The following is a 13,730-nucleotide window of genomic DNA, read 5'->3' as shown; positions in this document are numbered from 1 at the left end:
AGCAGTGTGGTGAATGCCAAAAACGACGAGCGATAATTCCACGCTTTAAGAAAAATATGTCCTCAACCCAGTTGTGTCCTTGCAATCGTTTGAAAAATGGGGCATTGATTTCATTGGAGCTATTAGTCCCGCCACTCACTACACTCAAGCTCGATACATCTTACAACCACATACTATTGCACGAAATGAGCCAAAGCAAGGAATATCCAAAAGACTAATGCATGATCTACTGCAAAATTCCTGTATGAGGTCAAAGATTATATGCTTCAGATGCACTCTTAAAATCCTGACAATGACATGCACTTCATTAATGAGATAATCTAATGCCTCTTACAAGAATTCCTCGTCACATTCACAAGAAATCTTCCCCACACTAGCCCTAAACCACTGGCCATGCAAAGGGCACCAATAAAGTTCTTTGTGCCATTTTAACTAAAATAGGTTAAGCCAGCTGCAAACAATTAGGAACAAAAGTTATATGTGGCACGTTGGGCTTATTGAACATTCTCCTACAAGGCTGCTACTAATGCGATACCCTTCAGTATGACCTATGGTACTGTATGGAGCTCTTACTCACAAGTTTTTGAATTGCAGTAAACGAAAAACACATGGGCAATGTCCTCGGCTCTATCCTATTTGAGCTTAAAAAGCTTGACAAAACACGCCTCCTCGCTATCTATAGTATAAGTGTCGAAAAAATGAGGCGTAAACAGTGGTTTGATGACCAGCTTAAGGGGACAAACAAATGAATGAGGGCGACATGGTCCTCGTGTTTAGCACAAAAACCCATAAAAAGAAACTCAAGCTCAGAGGCTTAGGACCTTTCCTAGTCACTGAGATAACCTTGCAAGAAGGCGGAGTGCGCATAGAGACACTCGGTGACGTCGCGATATAGCGGGATATTTGAATTGAAGCAAATTGAAACGCTACTATGGCCATTAACTAAAACCACCCTCAGGGCCATTCATGATAAAAAACAATGGAAAACCAAACACGAACAGATAAAACACGTAGTCCAACAAGAGACTAAGGAACGTCAAGCGAAACTTCGGGGGGAAAACATTGTGGTTAACATGGCCCAAGTTGTAGACCTTGAAGAAGAAGATTGGGAGGTGAAACGTGCTCGGTTATGGTTAGGAATGACCACCCCGACAAGCTTCACCCAAAAATTGGCTCTTGTCGATACAGGGGCTATTTACAACTTGATGTCTTATGACACATGGCTTTCCCTCGGGAGGCCCCCATTAAAAGGCACCCCCTTCCATAGTCACAACCGTGGCCTCTCAAAAAGCAGCTTAATGTTTAGACACAATCACAACCTTATTCCACATTGGAAATAATCCCTAAGAAGGGAAGTTTTATTTGATGTCTCCAGGAACTATGCGTGAGTAAATTCTTCTCGGATGAGGATGGATGGGACACAACTGCTGCAACATCGACTCAGACGCAAGAACTACCACCCTACAATTGGCCTCCGGGAAAGTTACAGTCCTAATAATGGATGAAGAACACATTCCCTCCAATCACTCATGCCGAGATGATAACCCCCATCCTACCCTCACTATTGTTATTCCACCCTTCACCAATCCATACCGCTCAAAAAGAGGCCTCTCCTAACTCTGGACACCCAATTGCCTCGCATTTTCTCCCCACTACCCAACTCTCCAACAGCCCAATCCAGCCTCCCCAATGCCACCAAAGTTACTGACCCCCCCGCAAAACTAACCTCACTAACAACACTAACCCTAATAACAAATCTAATTGATGCACACAAGGTAAACATTCTTGCTAGTGGATACCTAAGAAGCTTCTCACAGCCCAGGGGTATTATGAAGGTAACACTACTCTATGGATCCCTTGCTGATCCACTCCCCATACTCATATATCAACAACATCATCTCCTCGTCTCTCTCAAAGGAAACCCGTGTGGTAACCCCAAGCCCACAGGGTACAAGACAATCCCCAAGGCCAAACCATCCTCGTCCCCCACACCCTAAGCCTTGCCCAACAACAAATTATTGATGAATTCCCAAACCTTTACATCAAGCTCAAAATTACTAATCAAGGCAATCGCCAAATTTGGGTCCCCAAATCACCAACGTACCAACTTCCTACTCTCGTCATCTCACAATTACCAACCTTCCAAAGTGGCCTTGGCCACTACTTTTGCACAGGGAAAAGGGGAACAAAAACTTTATGAAGCACCCTTATGAATCCAACCGAAGCTAATGGTCCCTAACTATGATATACCCTTGACTTTGGCTACTCTCCCACCTCTTGTTATCTAGCTACCTTTGAGTACTCCTGCTAAGCCCTTGGCCTCTCCACCCTCAACTACTCCCTCTTGAAAGCCTTTGAAATTCCAAGGGATATACCAACCTGCCATCACTCAATTGGAACCGTCTTCTCACTTTGGCAAATTGGGCACAGAGTCAGTACAAAACCCGCAATGGGGTGCTGGGCACATAGCCCAGGGGTACAAAACCTGTTTGTAGGGTGCCCAAAAAAAAAACAAATGCCACAATCGTACCAAAGTTAGCCATGGCCGTACCAAACAAAAGCCACAGTCGTACCATCCCAATTGCCTCGCGTTTTCTCCCCACTACCCAACTCTCCAACAGCCCAATCCAGCCTCCCCAATGCCACCAAAGTTACTGACCCCCTTGCAAAACTAACCTCACTAACAACACTAACCCTACTAACAAATCTAATTGACGCACATAAGGCAAACATTCTTGCTACTAGTGGATACCTAAGAAGCTTCTCACAGCCCAGGGGTATTATGAAGGTAACACTACTCTGTGGATCCCTTGCCGATCCACTCCCCGTACTCATATATCAACAACATCATCTCCTGGTCTCTCTCAAAGGAAACCCGTTTGGTAACCCCAAACCCATAGGGTACAAGACAATCGTCGCCAAAACACTCCCCAAGGCCAAACCATCCTCGCCCCCCACACCCTAAGCCTTGCTACCCAACAACAAATTATCGATGGATTCCCAAACCTTTACATCAAGCTCAAAATTACTAATCAAGGCAATCGCCAAATTTGGGTCCCCAAATCACCAAGGTACCAACTTCCTACTCTCGTCATCTCACAATTACCAACCTCCAAAGTGGCCTCGGCCACTACTTTTGCACAGGGAAAAGGGAAACAAAAACTTTACGAAGCACCCTTATGAATCCAACCAAAGCTGATGGTCCCTAACTATGATATACCCTTGACTTTGGCTACTCTCCCACCTCTTGTTATCTGGCTACCTTTGAGTACTCCTGCTAAGCCCTTGGCCTCTCCACCCTCAACTACTCCCTCTTGAAAGCCTTTGAAATTCCAAGGGATATACCAACCTTGCCACCATCACTCAATTGGAACCGTCATCTCACTTTGGCAAATTGGGCACAAAGTCAGTACAAAACCCGCAATGGGGTGCTGGGCACATAGCCCAAGGGTACAAAACCTGTTTGTAGGGTGCCCAAAAAAAAAACAAATGCCACAGTCGTACCAAAATTAGCCATGGCCGTACCAAACCAAAGCCACAGTCGTACCATTCTCTATCCAGGTTCCAACATCAAAAGCCATGGCCATACCATTCTATATCTCAAGTGCCACGGCCGTACCAACCCGATTCCATGTCTATTTCATCTATTGTGCCCACGCCCGTTCCATCTAAAGCGAAGACCCTTCCCTGGAGATGCCACCTCCGTACCAAACTTTGCCATGGCCGCGTCCTTCCTGCAAAACTATAAATAGCGGCCCTCCACTTCATTTTTCTCACTCTTTTCTCTCTCCCTAGCCAAACTCTTGCAAATTGTTTTCTTGAGCTTGCACCTCCCTACCTCCTATATTCCTCCCAATGGCTGAACACTCAGACTTCTCCCTAGAGGTCCTTCCCCACACTCCCAAAAAAAGAAGCACCGAGCTCGAGGACACTTTGAGGAGTGTGGCTGGCACCCAACACAGTTGTCCCACCTCGAGGAGAACTCGATGAAGTAGGTCAGTGGCTTTGGACACACTATCCAAAGCCTTCTAAAGAACAATCACAAGGTGGAGCACATGAGTTTTATGGTCTAAAAACGAGTTTCAATGAGTCACTAGCATAATTTCTTAGCAAGATGAAAAGCATAATGCCACAACTAGATGCCAAGATGGGAGATAAAGATGCATTAGTCATTTTCTTAAAAAGCATACCAAAAGTTTACAATGCATGGGTGCGACTACACTACAAAATTTGGGAGAACCAACCTTTGAAGATGTGCTTCCTCTCTTCTTGAAGAAGAAAAAGAGCTAAAGCAAGGAAGCACAATTGTGCACACACTCTTCAACAAAACAACAAAGAAATCCTTTCACTGTGGAAGCATGGGGCATTACCAAAGCGAATACAAAGTCAATCACAAGCCAAAGTGTCACCATTGCAAGAAGCTAGGAATATGTAAGGCAGTGTGGTGAATGCCAAAAATGACGAGCGATAATTCCACGCTTTATGGAAAATATGCCCTCAACCCAGTTGTGTCCTTGCAATTGTTTGAAAAATGGGGCATTGATTTCATTGGAGCTATTAGTCCTGCCACTCACTACACTCAAGCTCGATACATCTTGCAACCACATACTATTGCACGAAATGAGCCAAAGAAAGGACTATTCACAAGGCTAATGCGTGATCTACTGCAAAATTCTTGTATGAGGTCAATGATTATATGCTTCAGATGCACTCTTAAAATCCTGACAATGGCATGCACTTCATTAATGAGGTAATCTAATGCCTCTTACAAGATTTCCTCGTCACATTCACAAGAAATCTTCCCCACACTACCCCTAAGCCAATGGCCAAGCAAAGGGCACCAATAAAGTTCTTTGTGCCATTTTAACTAAAATAGGTTAAGCGAGCTGCAAACAATTAGGAACAAAAGTTGTATGTGGCACGTTGGGCTTATTGAACATCCTCCTACAGGGATGCTACTAATGCGATACCCTTCAGTATGACCTATGGTACTGTATGGAGCTCTTGCTCGCAAGTTTTTGAATTGCAGTAAACGAAAAACACATGGGCAATGTCCTCGGCTCTATCCTATTTGAGCTTAAAAAGCTTGACAAAACACGCCTCCTCGCTATCTATAGTGTAAGTGTCAAAAAAATGAGGCGTAAACAGTGGTTTGATGACTAGCTTTTTTATAAGTGATTATATTGCCGAGTATTATGGGCTAGGAACTATTGAAAAGGCCCCTGTGTGGACAGGTGGTGAGCGTTCTAGTTGCAATGATGCCATAGATACTCTGATGATGGGAAATTATGAATCAACCGGATAAATTGGAAGATTATGATCAGTGGTACTATGGTTTCATTAAAGGATTGTTTTAAAGTTAGCTGATGCTAAGAAAAAGGTAATTTCATATTGGGTGTGTAAGTGGTGTGGCTAGTTTTATGTTTGCATGAACTTCCGGCTAGGGGGTCTTGGAACTCTTTTCCTTGGTACCCGGGACAAAACCTAACCAAATTCCAAATTGGATCCCATCACTACAGTGGTTGGGTGGTTGGCTAACCCATGGGATCGGATGGGGTTAGGCTGGATTGATGGATCCGTAAATCGAGACTCAATTTCCGTTATTATGATAGATGAAGTAAGTCCCGGATAGTAATTGTTCTATGGATAGGAATCAACGGCTATGCCTCTTGATGGGGAAAAAAGCGTTGATCCCAATGATCCAAGTGCAAGTTTCTTCCGTGATCTGACCGAGTATCTTTATAGGTGCAGTCGGATCAGTTCGATCATTATTAATGGTCTTGACTACGTTAGAGTAAAAAGTTATCCTGGAGGAATCGCCCGTGCTTTCCGGATAAGGGAAGTTTTTCCGGGTTCGGTTTTGGAAAAACCGACGGATTAGTCTTTTGTCCGGATATCCGTGGACGAGGCCCCGAGTGTGGGACCCTGCCTCGCGCAAGAAGTGCTACTTCCGCTGCTAGTACCCCGAATCCGTTGCGCAGTGGGAACAGGGATCTCACATGAGTGATGGCACTTGGTATATCCCTTGGAATTTCAAAGGCTTTCAAGAGGGAATAGTTGAGGGTGGAGAGGCCAAGGGCTTAGCAGGAGTACTCAAAGGTAGCTAGATAAGAACAGGTGTGGGAGAGTAGCCAAAGTCAAGGGTATATCATAGTTAGGGACCATCAGCTTCGGTTGGATTCATAAGGGTGCTTCGTAAAGTTTTTGTTCCCCTTTTACCTATGCAAAATTAGTGGCCGAGGCCACTTTGGGTTTCCATTGGAAGGTTGGTAATTGTGAGATGACGAGAGTAGGAAGTTGGTACGTTGGTGATTTGGGGACCCAATCTTTGGCGATTGCCTTGATTAGTAATTTTGAGCTTGATGTAAAGGTTTGGGAATCCATCAATAATTTGTTGTTGGGCAAGGCTTAGGGTGTGGGGGGTGAGGATGGTTTGGCCTTGGGGATTGTCTTGTACCCTGTGGGCTTGGGGTTACCAAACGGGTTTCCTTTGAGAGAGACCAGGAGATGATGTTGTTGATATATGAGTATGGGGAGTGGATCGGCAAGGGATCCATAGAGTAGTGTTACCTTCATAATACCCCCGCGCTATGAGAAGCTTCTTAGGTATCCACTAGCAAGAATGTTTGCCTTGTGTGCATCAATTAGATTTGTTATTAGGGTTAGTGTTGTTAGTGAGGTTAGTTTTGCGGGGAGGTCAGTAGCTTTGGTGGCATTGGGGAGGCTGGATTGGGCTATTGGAGAGTTGGGTAGTGGGGAGAAAACGCGAGGCAATTGGGTGTCCAGAGTTAGGAGAGGCCTCTTTTTGAGCGGTATGGATTGGTGAAGGGTGGAATAACAATAGTGAGGGTAGGATGGGGGTTATCATCTCGGCATGAGTGATTGGAGGGCATGTGTTCTTCATCCATTATTAGGATTGTAACTTGGCCGGAGGCCAATTGTAGCGTGGTAGTTCTTGCGTCTGAGTCGATGTTGCAGCGGTTGTGTCCCATCCATCCTCATCCGAGAAGAATTTACTCACGCGCATAGTTCCTGGAGACATCAAATAAAACTTCCCTTCTAAGGGATTATTTCCAATGTGGAATAAGGTTGTGATTGTGCCTAAACATTAAGCTGCTTTTTGAGAGGCCACGGTTGTGACTATGGAAGGGGGTGTCTTTTAATGGGGGCCTCCTGGGGGAAAGCCATTTGTCATAAGACATCAAGTTGTAAATACCCCTGTATCGACAAGAGCCAATTTTTGGGTGAAGCTTGTCGGGGTGGTCATTCCTAACCATAACCGAGCACGTTTCACCTCCCAATCTTCTTCTTTAAGGTCTACAACTTGGGCCATGTTAACCACAATGTTTTCCCCCCGAAGTTTGGCTTGCCGTTCCTTAGTCTCTTGTTGGACTACGTGTTTTATCTGTTCGTGTTCGGTTTTCCATTGATTTTTGTCATGAATGGCCCTGAGGGTGGTTTTAGTTAGTGGCCATAGTAGCATTTCAATTTGCTACAATTCAAATATCCCGCTATCACGACGTCACCGAGTGTCTCTATGCGCACTCCGCCTTCTTGCAGGGTTATCTCAGTGACTAGGAAAGGTCCTAAGCCTCTGAGCTTGAGTTTCTTTTTATGGGTTTTTGTGCTAAACACGAGGACCATGTCGCCCTCATTCATTTGTTTGTCCCCTTAAGTTGGTCATCAAACCACTGTTTACGCCTCATTTTTTCGACACTTATACTATAAATAGCGAGGAGGCATGTTTTGTCAAGCTTTTTAAGCTCAAATAGGATAGAGCCGAGGACATTGCCCATGTGTTTTTCGTTTACTGCAATTCAAAAACTTGCGAGCAAGAGCTCCATACAGTACCATAGGTCATACTGAAGGGTATCGCATTTGTAGCAGCCTTGTAGGAGAATGTTCAATAAGCCCAACGTGCCACATACAACTTTTGTTCCTAATTGTTTGCAGCTGGCTTAACCTATTTCAGTTAAAATGGCACAAAGAACTTTATTGGTGCCCTTTGCATGGCCATTTTGTTTAGGGCTAGTGTGGGGAAGATTTCTTGTGAATGTGACGAGGAATTCTTGTAAGAGGCATTAGATTACCTCATTAATGAAGTGCATGCCATTGTCAGGATTTTAAGAGTGCATCTGAAGCATATAATCATTGACCTCGTACAGGAATTTTGCAGTAGATCACGCATTAGCCTTTTGGATAGTCCTTGCTTTGGCTCATTTCGTGCAATAGTATGTGGTTGCAAGATGTATCGAGCTTGAGTGTAGTGAGTGGCGGGACTAATAGCTCCAATGAAATCAATGCCCCATTTTTCAAACGATTGCAAGGACACAACTGGCTTGAGGACATATTTTTCTTAAAGCGTGGAATTATCGCTCGTCGTTTTTGGCATTCACCACACTGCTTGACATATTCCATTGCGTTGACCATTAAGGTGGGCCACCACAGTCCTGTGTGGTGAGGACTTTATGTGCATTGATATCTACTGCGAACTGCCACCGCCCCAGCACACAGGCGGAGTGAGCCTGTCCTAAAAGGAAGACATATTCGTCTTCTCAGAAATAGCGTCTTATAATTTTATCTTTTCCCTGCATGTAGAGTTGGCTTGCAATTAATTGGTAGGGGGTCGCCTGTTTAATGAGGTGTTATGCATGGTGTTTCTTGAGGAGTGGGTTAACTAGTAGGCCATTGGCTAGGAAGTGTGCAACCTCCTCTCCCCATTTCGGAATTAAGCATAGTTGGAATAAGGCAACGTTTAGTAAATCATCATCAACAACTCCCACCGATGGCTTGCTGTTGGGAATGCGTGGCATATGGTCTGCCAAGACCATATGCCATGAGCCCTTCCGAACTGTTAAGTCGAACTTAAGCAAGATCAGCAACCATCAGGTGATTCTTTCGGTTGTGCAAGGTTTGTTTGCCAGGTAGAGAAGAGCTTGATGATCTTTAACAAATAAATTTGGTCGTCAAAAGATCTTGACCGTTTAAACCATAGCTAACCCTTCCCTCTTAGTGGTGGTATAATTTCATTCTACCTCGTTAAGTTGGCGCAGTTGGCAAAGCTGATGGTATAATTTCATTCTACCTCGTTGAGTTGGCGCAGCTGGCAAAGCTGATGAAATCCTTCTTATGTTCACCGACTTGGGCTACCACACACCCAACTGCAAAGGCTGGCAAAGTTGATTTCTTGCTCTCCTTGAGTTTTGAGTCGTGTGCAAGGATTTCCCATACATGCTCCATATTGATCTTTTCCCTTTCCTTCTCTAGATATTCAATTCTTTGCCTCTTTACCTCTTCATCTTTGTCTAACTTTGAGATACTTTCTTGTGCTAGCTTTTTTCTCGCCTCGATGCCTTCACTTGGCACTTCTTTTCCACAAAGGAATCCTAGCGTGCGGGGAGATACATGTGCCTCTTCTTCTTGTTAGGGCTCTCCTGGATGTTCTATATTTTGATTAGATTCTCTTGAATAGGTGCTGGCTGAATTTGTTTTTGCTATTACAAACTCTGTGAAGGTCTAGGGGATGATGTGGGTTGCTTTATGAAAGAGACAAACTCTATCGCCGTTGTTCATTTAGGTCTAGGAACCATGATTGGATATGGAGACTCTATAGAGTCTTCACGTGTACCCTCTTAGCTAGTCTCGATTGCTCTTGGGCTTGGCTTCTATTAAAAACATGAGTTCCTCAAGCTATGGCTATGGAGGCTTGTGGGCTAAAGAGATGATGTAAAACCCTAAGCTGAGGCGGATGTTTCCTAAGGACACTTATATCGATAAAAAACTAAACTAATTAAGCTTTAGACTCAAGTTTAGTTAGGTTACAAGATTGAGACTTGTACTCGTAGAAAGGCTTCAAAACTTGCTTGAAAGTGATCCCTTTTATATGAGGTGGTCACATCTTGGATTTGTTAGCTCATGTGGGATAATTCTTGCTTACTCATGTGGAATAGTTCTTGCTTACTCATGTGGCAGCTTGTTAGACTTACACTCACTCCCTACCTTCCTTGTGCTCATGGCACCATATTTCTCAACACTTCCCCTTTGGTGCCATATTCTTAGGCTACTGCAACGTGGCTGGAGATAAGGTTCCAAAACTCCAATACCCCCCCCTAGGTGCTTTATGTGCTACTACTCTTAAGTGGTAAGTTTTGGTTACACCATGTCATGGCTATGGAGGCTTGTGGGCTAAAGAGATGATGTAAAACCCTAAGCTGAGGTGGATGTTTCCTAAGGACACTTATATTGATAAAAAACTAAACTAATTAAGCTTTAGACTCAAGTTTAGTTAGGTTACAAGATTGAGACTTGTACTCGTAGAAAGGCTTCAAAAATTGCTTGAAAGTGATCCCTTTTATTGAGGTGGTCACATCTTGGATTTGTTAGCTCATGTGGGATAATTCTTGCTTACTCATGTGGAATAGTTCTTGCTTACTCATGTGGTAGCTTGTTAGACTTACACTCAATCCCTACCTTCCTTGTGCTCATGGCACCATATTTCTCAACACTTCCCCTTTGGTGCCATATTCTTAGGCTACTGCAACGTGGTTGGAGATAAGGTTTCAAAACTCCAATACCCCCCCTAGGTGCTTTATGTGCTACTACTCTTAAGTGGTAAGTTTTGGTTACACCATGTCATCACCCCCCCCCCTTAGTGCCAAGATAGCTACTTAAGGTGGTAAGGTGTAGTGGAAACAACTGAAATGAGATGAGATGGGTCTCCACTCTCATATGGTGACCCCTTTTTACATGTAGGCTGAAAGATAGGCTCAAGTGTAATGAGGTTTGTTGATGTAGCTCTTAGAAGAGTCTTTCATTGGGAATCTCCTCTTTTGCTCGATGTAGTTGGCTTCTTGGTTCTTGAATATACATTCTTCTTCTTTGTTTCCTAGCTTCTTGTAATGGTGACACTTTGGCTTGTGATTGACTTTGTATTCGCTTTGGTAATGCCCCATGCTTCCACAGTGAAAGCATTTCTTTGTTGTTTTGTTGAAGAGTGTGTGTTGCACAATTGTGCTTCCTTGCTTTAGCTCTTTTTCTTCTTCAAGAAGAGAGGAAGCACATCTTCAAAGGTTGGTTCTCGCAAATTTTGTAGTGTAGTCACACCCATGCATTATAAACTTTTGGTATGCTTTTTAAGAAAATGACTAATGCATCTTTATCTCCCATCTTGGCATCTAGTTGTGTCATTATGCTTTTCATCTTGCTAAGAAATTATGCTAGTGACTCATTGAAACTCGTTTTTAGACCATAGAACTCATGTGCTCCACCTTGTGATTGTTCTTCAAAAGGATTTGGATAATGTGTCCAAAGCCACTAACCTACTTCATCGAGTTCTCCTCGAGGTGGGACAACTATGTTGGGTGCCGGCCACACTCCTCAAAGTGTCCTCGAGCTCGGCGCTTCTTTTTCTGGGGAGTGTGGGGAAGGACCTCTAGGGAGAAGTCTGAGTGTTCAGCCATTGGGAGGAATATAGGAGGCAGGGAGGTGCAAGCTCAAGAAAACAATTTGCAAGAGTTTGGCTAGGGAGAGAGGAAAGAGTGAGAAAAATGAAGTGGAGGGCCCCTATTTATAGTTTTGCAGGAAGGATGCGGCCATGGCAAAGTTTGGTACGGAGGTGGCATCTCCAGGGAAGGGTCTACGCTTTAGATGGTACGAGCGTGTGCACAGTAGATGAAACGGACATGGAATCAGGTTGGTATGGCCGTGGCAGTTGAGATATAAAATGGTATGGCCATGGCTTTTGACGTTGGAATAGTCGTGGCAACCTGGATAGAGAATGGTACGACTGTGGCTTTGGTTTGGTACGGCCATGGCTAATTTTGGTACGACTGTGGCATTTGTTTTTTTTTGGGCACCCAACAAACAGGTTTTGTACCCCTGGGCTATGTGCCCAGCACCCTATTGCGGGTTTTGTACTGACTCTGTGCCCAATTTTCCAAAGTGAGAAGACGGTTCCAATTGAGTGATGGCAAGGTTGGTATATCCCTTGGAATTTCAAAGGCTTTCAAGAGGGAGTAGTTGAGGGTGGAGAGGCCAATAGCTTAGCACGAGTACTCAAAGGTAGTCAGATAACAAGAGGTGGGAGAGTAGCCAAAGTCAAGGGTATATCATAGTTAGGGACCATCAGCTTCGGTTGGATTCATAAGGGTGCTTCTTAAAGTTTTTGTTCCCCTTTCCTTGTGCAAAAGTAGCGGCCAAGGCCACTTTGGGCTTCCATTGGAAGGTTGGTAGTTGTGAGATGACGAGAGTAGGAAGTTGGTACCTTGGTGATTTGGGGACCCAAATTTGGCGATTGCCTTGATTAGTAATTTTGAGCTTGATGTAAAGGTTTGGGAATCCATCAATAATTTGTCGTTGGGCAAGGCTTAGGGTGTGGGCGAGGATGGTTTGGCCTTGGGGAGTGTTTTGGCGACGATTGTCTTGTACCCTGTTGGCTTGGGGTTACCAAACGGGTTTCCTTTGAGAGAGACTAGGAGATGATGTTGTTGATATATGAGTATGGGGAGTCGATCGACAAGGGATCCACAGAGTAGTGTTACCTTCATAATATCCCTGGGCTGTGAGAAGCTTCTTAGGTATCCACTAGCAAGAATGTTTGCCTATGTGCGTCAATTAGATTTGTTAGTAGGGTTAGTGTTGTTAGTGAGGTTAGTTTTGCGGGGGGGCAGTAACTTTGGTGGCATTGGGGAGGCTGGATTGGGCTGTTGGAGAGTTGGGTAGTGGGGAGAAAACGCGAGGCAATTGGGTGTCTGGAGTTGGGAGAGGCCTCTTTTTGAGCGGTATGGATTGGTGAAGGGTGGAATAACAATAGTGAGGGTAGGATGAGGATTATCATCTCGGCATGAGTGATTGGAGGGCATGGGTTCTTCATCCATTATTAGGACTATAACTTGGCCGGAGGCCAAGGGTGGTAGTTCTTGCGTCCGAGTTGATGTTGCAGCAGTTGTGTCCCATCCATCCTCATCCGAGAAGCATTTACTCCCGCATAGTTCCTGGAGACATCAAATAAAACTTCCCTTCTAAGGGATTAGTTCCAATGTGGAATAAGGTTGTGATTGTGCCTAAACATTAAGCTGCTTTTTAACATCAAGTTGTAAATAGCCCCTGTAGTATCGACAAGAGCCAATTTTTGGGTGAAGCTTGTCGGGGTGGTCATTCCTAACCATAACCGAGCACGTTTCACCTCCCAATCTTCTTCTTCAAGGTCTACAACTTGGGCCATGTTAACCACAATGTTTTCCCCCCGAAGTTTGGCTTACCGTTCCTTAGTCTCTTGTTGGACTACGTGTTTTATCTGTTCATGTTCGGTTTTCCATTGTTTTTTGTCATGAATGGCCCTGAGGGTGGTTTAAGTTAGTGGCCATAGTAGCGTTTCAATTTGCTACAATTCAAATATCCCGCTATCGTGACGTCACCGAGTGTCTCTATGTGCACTCCGCCTTCTTGCAAGGTTATCTCAGTGACTAGGAAAGGTCCTAAGCCTCTGAGCATGAGTTTCTTTTTATGGGTTTTTGTGCTAAACACGAGGACTATGTCGCCCTCATTCATTTGTTTGTCCCCTTAAGCTGGTCATCAAACCACTATTTACGCCTCATTTTTTCGACACTTATACTATAGATAGCGAGGAGGCGTGTTTTGTCAAGCTTTTTAAGCTGAAATAGGATATAGCCGAGGACATTGCCCATGTGTTTTTCGTTTACTGCAATTCAAAAACTTGCGAGCAAGAGCTC

This window comes from Cibotium barometz, chromosome 36, assembly GCF_041138505.1.
Source record: "Cibotium barometz isolate CiBa-2024 chromosome 36, ASM4113850v1, whole genome shotgun sequence".
NCBI lineage: Eukaryota > Viridiplantae > Streptophyta > Polypodiopsida > Cyatheales > Cibotiaceae > Cibotium > Cibotium barometz.
This window is presented reverse-complemented; position numbering follows the sequence as displayed.